This window comes from Podarcis melisellensis, assembly GCF_964234715.1.
Source record: "Podarcis melisellensis genome assembly, chromosome: 10".
NCBI lineage: Eukaryota > Metazoa > Chordata > Lepidosauria > Squamata > Lacertidae > Podarcis > Podarcis melisellensis.
In genome coordinates, this window is record NC_138542.1 from 35678945 (window position 1) to 35686664 (window position 7720).

Consider the following 7720-nt stretch of genomic DNA (forward strand, 5'->3'; position numbering starts at 1 on the left):
GACTAGGAGTCTAGCTCCCTTTCTGCTTCATCAGACAGGCACCACTTATCCCAAGATTAACCCTGCTTCTGGCCCATTCATTTGCCACCTTCACCCTCCTCCCTTTCGTACACCCTGCTCTCGATTAGAGTGTTCCCTGCCTGCTATGGACACACCTTGGAATTCCCCAAAACAAAGAGGGACTGTCTGGATCAGAGCTGCAATAAACCATCTTAAAAAGCAATCACAGAAGGACTGCAAATGAGTGCCTGTAATCCACTAACCATTTTCCTTGACACCCTGACATTTAATTTGATTCCAAAGGCTCTTGCCAATTTGCAGCTTAACAGTTCCAAGCCTTATATACTTTCTATCTCTATTATTAAGGAAAACCTCACAAGGTTGTTTAATCTTCACACCTGTTTGTCACTCTATGCTACCGGCAGTGCAAAGGAATTTGAGTACCGACAAATCACTTTCACAGAAGTTTTTTATTTTTACAAATAACAATGGCATATATTTGCTTAATCCATTGTGCATAACATTTCCAGGATAATAAAGTGGGAGCTAATAACAACAACTGAGTCAATAATATTACTTTATTGAAGACATCTGTATCCCACATTTCCACAATAGTTCAAGTAAAAAGCAACAACAACCAAGGAAACTTGATGACCAGTAGGTTCCATTAACAGTGTTGAAGATCAATGATAACTGGGGTGTATTTGTGTGCGCACATATGCGCCCACTTCCTGACTGTCACACAAATTTTGTGCAATAACTACTATCATATTTGGTTATGTATATACCTTAGACAGGAACGAGCATATGTTCAGGTGAATGTGTTTTATAATTAATTATTATCAAGAATGGAGCTTTGCTTATCTACCGGTATATCTGCAGCTGCAACAGCTTTCTGTCTCTTGGAAGCTTAGACGATGGCCTGATTCACACGTAACACTAAGTCACTGTTTATTTAAAAAGCCATGGTTTATTTGATCACCTGAACAAGGTCCAGTGGTTTAATTGTTGTTTGTTAACCATGAATGAACCACACTCATGAACCAGTTTGTTGTTGGTTTATACATTTTGATTTAACTATGGCTTAGTGTTGCATGTGAGCCTAATAAATGGTTTGATAAGGATAGAGTTCAGTGGAAGAAAGAGCTGGTTAGTTAGTAAAAATGTTTTCCATCTTTTTTATGATGTGAAATGATTGTGATTGAGTGGAAATATTTTTGGAGTTCTTAGAAATAATTAAGTATCCCCCCCCCCCAAAAAAAACCCTAGAAGTCAAAGGAAGAAATCTGAAAGAAACTAGTTTATGACCTAAGTTCAACAGTCTTGTTTATGGAACGTTATTCTGGAAAATGATGACCTGGAAATAAAATAAACATTATTTACATGTTATAAATTGAACTTTGCACTATTGTTAAGATCAGTGACCCTTTTAAGATTTGCAAGATCATGTGAAATACTGATATAAATATGGTGGACGGTGCTGCGAGATTTCAGGAAGCTACCGACTGCTCTTCTACCTTGACTTCTCCTGCGGTACAGCTAGAAAGATCATCTGGGTAAGAATTTTCATATAAAGTCATGTTCCTTAGGAATCCTTAGAACATTTTTGAAGTGTGTTTTTGCTTATCACCCCTAAACGTTTCATACTAGTATGCATCTGTGCTGTGCTCTCATATCGTGTCTTATAAATTGTAAATATTCTGTTTGATTTTTTTGAGAAGTAAATAAGTTTTTAAAAAACAAAACCTACTTCAGTTAGGCTTAATCTGAGCAGACATAGAGCTTGCATATTGAATAACAACTTGTGGTTTTTCTTTAGTCTAATGTGGTCAGCTTCCTCGGTGCCTTACTATGGAAAACCTGTGGCCCTTAAGCTGCTGTGGGACTCCAGCTCCCATTAGCCCCAGCCAGCATGGAAGTATGGGATAATAGGAGCTATAGTCCCACAATATCTGGAGAGCAACAGATTCCCTATCCCTGCCCTGTGTTATATGCTATAAATCACAGCAAATGTATTGAAAGAGAAAGAGACAGAGAACATTCATATAGTTATTGTTTCAGCACTGACATCTCAAACACGAGGAGCTTGAGGCTGCAATTCTAAATCTCCCTCCCTGGGAGTAAGTCCCATTGAACTCAACAGGTCTTACTTCTGAGGAGAAATGCACAAAATCACACTGTTAGATACTGAAGCATGGCTAAATATTCCGAAATGAAACAACTTTAACTTTTCTGTCAACAGCTCCAAACTAGGGCAGTTTATGAACTGATTTATTGTAAATATAAACTAGGGTTTTAAAATCAGTATTTTATTTCCCCTCAAGTTTAGAAGTATGTTTTGCTCTGGCCTCTGGAGAGCAGTGTATGGCTGTGAGCCATTTTGTGGAAGGGGAGAAAGAAATATTTTTGGTGCCAATGTTTAGGAAAATGTAGCATGAGCCTCACAGAACACAGAAAAAAGCAACAGGACAAAGTATTTGGGGTTTTTGGGAGGTGGGGAGTACTCCACAGTATCAAGATGTTATATTATCTGAAGGAAAGTAATTAAAAACAAAAACAACAGTGTTAGAGAAAGGAAGTGGCTGTTTGCCAATGTTTGGAGCATTTGCTTCAGTCTGTTTGGTTTCCTTTAACAGCCATGGGGTCCCTGCAGTGTGTTGGTTTAAAAGTCTGGTCACAGCCTTAAGGATAAGACAGCATAAGATATTGAAGAATGAAAATCTAAAAGACAACATTTGGCTTTTAGCTAGAATTATCTTCCTCCAACTTACAGTACATATCATAATAATTTTCAACCAATAGCCAGATTAAGGTTTTTGGTTTTGGTTTTTTTAAGCACTTCCATAAGGGCCCAAAATGATCCACACGCAGTTACCTTCACTGCAGTTCTATATGGTAGGCTTGGTTGGTCTCTACAGCACAAAGAGCCAGCCTCACAGTGGTAATAGATACTGTCCATAGAAAACAAACCGTGGCACATAAAATGGAAATTCTGGCAGACAAAACAGATGTGATATTAGAAGAAGTGTGATAAGATCTCCCTTCTTTCAAAAGTTGAATAGCAACTGCATAGCACTGCACGGACCATGGGCAGATTTATAATGGCGCCATTGCACTTGGGTCCATGATACATGCAAGAGGCTGCAGGCTCTGAGCTTTCTTTCTTTCTTTCTTTCTTTCTTTCTTTCTTTCTTTCTTTCTTTCTTTCTTTCTTTCTTTCTTTCTTTCTTTCTTTCTTTCTTTCTTTCTCTCTCTCTCTCTCTCTCTCTCTTTCTTTCTTTCTTTCTTTCTTTCTTTCTTTCTTTCTTTCTTTCTTTCTTTCTTTCTTTCTTTCTTTCTTTCTTTCTGCCTCTAGTCCTAACTAGAAGGAAAGTTATAAAGTAAAAAGTGCAGGCACACTTCTAAACAATTTTTGTGAAATAAGCCAGGCTGGTTGCTCCCACTTTTCAGTGTTTTTAGCCAATGAGAATTGTGTGAGTTGTGAGTTGATATGTGAGTTGGTTAGGTTATAGGAATCCCTGGTTGCTGTTTTCTCCCTCCCTTTTAGGTGCACTTTTCTTCCCTGTTCTGTTTTATTTTCCAGCCCTTGGAATCTTCATAGCTCTAAAGCCCTACTAGATTCCCCTTCTTCCTAACAACCAAGATACAGCTTTCCTCTGGTGGTTTTGTCTCAACTCCCAAGTGCAGCTAGGTGCTGACTGCAGACTCCATGAGATTGGCTGTTCTTCATGGAAAACCTCTGCAGCCAACCAATCCTCGAAGAGACTTGTAAAAACCACACAGGACTTTTGGCAGCTGTCAGGTCTTCAAAGCACCCCATTACCAGACACCATTGTGATTTCAGGTAATGGGCAGATGGACAGCCCCATCTGTATGTCAAATTTAGGGTAGGGGAGATAAATACTGGGCTCACCAGCCAAATCCAATTCTTTCACCTCTGTTGTAACCAATACTGAGCTGGACTAACAGTCTACCTCACAGCAGCTTCTTATAAATAGTTCTATCCAATATCAAGGGGAACCTTCCTCAATCTAATGGGACTCCCATTAGCTTCAGTTGGCATGATCAATGAGCAGGGATGAAAGGAGTTGTAGTCCACAACATCTGGAGGTCCCCAGCTACGGAAGGTGGAATAATGATAAACCTATGAATTAGGATTTCCTGGCTCCACTTAGAAATGCAACATTTCTCTCCCACTGATATGGGGCATGAAGACAACTGCTGCTCTTGACAAACAAAGGAATGCACTCTGTCTGCAGTACAATCTGGCGAGGCGTGTAGGTTTTCAAGCTCATAATGTTTCATTTCAAGCAAACAGAAATGGTTTTATTCTTCTAGAGTTTATTATTAAAAAATTCCTTCTGGAGATAGAAGCAACATGGTCGTTTCCTTAAGCTAACAAAAACAAAAGAATTGACTTTGTTCTCAACCATTGTTTGACTTTGTTTTTGTCACACAGCCACATCATACACGAAATGCTAACTGGGATAAGAGACTATGCTGGCCAGGCTGGTGTCGTGACCTAAACATCTCTACATTTGAGTCACTCTTAGAATTACTCATTTGCAGGGCAGTCCTCCCTGTCCTTCAGCTATTCTACTTGCTATTTTGTGACATGAATCAGTTTGGTGGTGTTAGACTGTGATCTTCACTGCCTCTATTCTCTACCTTAATTAGTTAGTTTAGAAGAAGAAACCTTTCTAGCTAAATTATGTCCTTCCAATAATAAACAATTTGTTGTTTTTTTACTTCATAAGCGGGTGTGTGTGCAGATTTTGGTAATATGGCGCCTGAGCCAGGACAAAATTTGGTGTCCCCACTAAATATTTATTATTTTTACAATAATTCTTTATTTTGTTTATTATTATTTTGCACCCCTTTGGCTCGGAGCCCTATGTTTGAAATGAATCTGCAGGATACTGCCTCTGCCCCACCTCCAAGCCGCTTGAATATGCCAAGTAGTAGACACTTAATTGGCAGCTGCAATTGAAAAGTGCATCATTGTTGCAAAGAGCCTTCAGGCAAAAGCAGAGATTAGCATTCTTCCTACAGAAAAAACATAGTCATTCAACAGACTTGGCCTGCAGAATCTGCCCAAATTAGAGATAATAATGGGCTGTGTCAAACAGCCAATAGTCAATGTCTTTTTCAAATGCAGTCTTGTGCAATAGATGGAAATTCCCTTATTTCGGAACAAAAGGATTTTGTTTAGCATAGAAGGTCTTGGAATGTCAAGCAAGAAAAGAGTCAGTCAACATTGTCTTATTATGGCGTGGCTCAATGATAAACCATTGGCACAGAGGTCTATCATGTGGCAAGTATGATCAAGAGCTGCTATATAAATTTTAGGGAGTTTGGAAACAGAAGCTGGTAATAAACAGCACCCCCTACTACATCCATAGGGTATGAATTAAAACACATTGTCATAGAAAGATTTTACATAGAACAAATGGAACACCTGGTGAGAGTTGATTTTCTTATAGATCTATCAAGCAGATTGGGTCATGTGTACAACAGCGACTAAATAACAGGTTGATAGATTAATAATAATAATTTATTATTTATACCCCGCCCATCTGGCTGGGTTTCCCCAGTTACTCTGGGTGGCTTCCAACAGAATATTAAAATACAAATAGTTTATTAAACATTAAAAGCTTCCCTAAACAGGGCTGCCTTCATATGTCTTCTAAAAGTCTGGTAGTTGTTTTTCTCTTTGACATCTGGTGGGAGGGCGCTCCACAGGGTGGGTGCCACTACTGAGAAGGCCCTCTGCCTGGTTCTTTGTAACTTGGCTTCTCGCAATGAGGGAACCGCTAGAAGGCCCTCGGCGCTGGACCTCAGTGTCCGGGCAGAACGATGGGAGTTGAGATGCTCCTTCAGGTATACTGGACCGAGGCCATTGAAGGTTGTATGAAGGTTGTATTGGCACAATATTATACAGTGCATGTATTTGTATGAATTCAGAGATTGTTGGCCAAGTTGCACTCTCCCAATGCCAATTATACAATCCCCAGGATTGCATCCAAAATGCCAGTGCTTTGGTTGGTCTGCAAAAGGAAATGCAACATTTTACAAGGCACTGCAGTAGAATAAACCAGTTTACCAATGTTTACACTGCCCAAAGTAGGAATTAAGATTTTTGCATGGGGTTGCACAGTGGCCCAACCCCAGTAAGCAAGGGGATTGGAGGTTGTGGCACCTTCCTGTTTCATGAAACAGCTTAGGCCTCTCCTGGGTGAATAATCTGTTCAGTACCAGCTACAGATCTAAGAACACAGGCTGCCATTTTTGTGCATATGTTCCTGGGAGTAAGTTCCATTAAACCCAATAAGGCTTATTTATGAATAGGAATGTATAGGGTTGCACTGACATTCCCTGCAGGATTGTGCTACATGCCTGTGGAAAGCTAGGATGAGGGAGGTTGTACCTATAATAGAATACTTAACACACACACACTCCATTTTAACAAAAGCAAAACATTCTTATTGAGCCTTTGCATTTGACCAAACTGGTATTCACAATTTAACTCTGCCACAAGGAATTTAGGAGGAAACATTTGGACTAGCAAATTGTAGAATAATGACTTTTAGCTCTGTAAATATTTATGCCCTTAGAAACTAGCTACTCTGTTTGACAATTTGTGATGGTTTACCATGGCAAAGTGGTTAGATATAAGCTACAAACCATTTATCTGGAAGAATCTTGTCATTTAAATAAGACTCAAGATTCTTTTCTAACACGCATGTTTTGTTCTTTAACGAACCTGGGCTGTCACTTCTGCCCATTAGTGCAGCTTTCAGAGGCAGAAGACTACCACCTTTTATTAGGACAAACCAGACTTCAGTGTTTTCTATTCAGAGTCCAGATTGTTTCAAGGGAAAGGGGGAAGAAGTGAACTGAGAAAAGAATGATTCTCTTCCTGAGGTGTAACGGGATGTCTTAGGCTAGGACAGGGCTGTGGCAGCAGTGGCCGTCCAGATGTTATTGGATGACCCATCAGCAACAGCCAGCACAGCCAGTTGTCAGGGACGATGGAAATTGGAAAGCCACAGGTTTCCTAATGGTGCCTTAAAAACAGGGTATGTGACTTTACCTTGGGATCTTTCTAGCCTACAGCCAGGCTATAGCCTTCTATTTACAGCCCTTTGATCTAGGGGAATTATAGTACCTGATAGTAGCAGCCTGTTCCTACCTCAATGTGGCTCTATCTAAAATTCCCTTAGGCCCATCAACAGTAGAATAGGGAGAATGTTGCTCTTCCTCTCCCCAGTTCAGAGGCATGCGTTCTTCATACAATTTTTTCCTGACATTGTAGATGAGGCATGTTGTACAACCTACCTTGTCCAGGAATCACGATGTGTGAATTGTCCTGAAAGTTAAACCATGGAGTTCAGCAAGCAGCAGCAGAAATTGGTGAGGGTGGGGTGGAAGGAGAGGGGAGAAAACACAGAGCTAGAGCAAAATAGACTAAAAAACAGAGGTCCTTTTGCCTCTAGTTTTTTTAATCAGGAGGAGGGATTCACAAATGTGGTGGTGGGAGAACAAAGAAATAGGGAAGAAATTGCATGCTTTTTCATGGTTAAATATAGTAGTGCAGATCTGAGTTAATGAAAATGCAAAAGTGGTCCTTGGAATGTTTTGGGTTGTGCACTCGGGCGTCTAAAGTTAACTTGAAAAATTAAAAAGATATTCAACAGAATGGATTGCAGTCATAGGATTA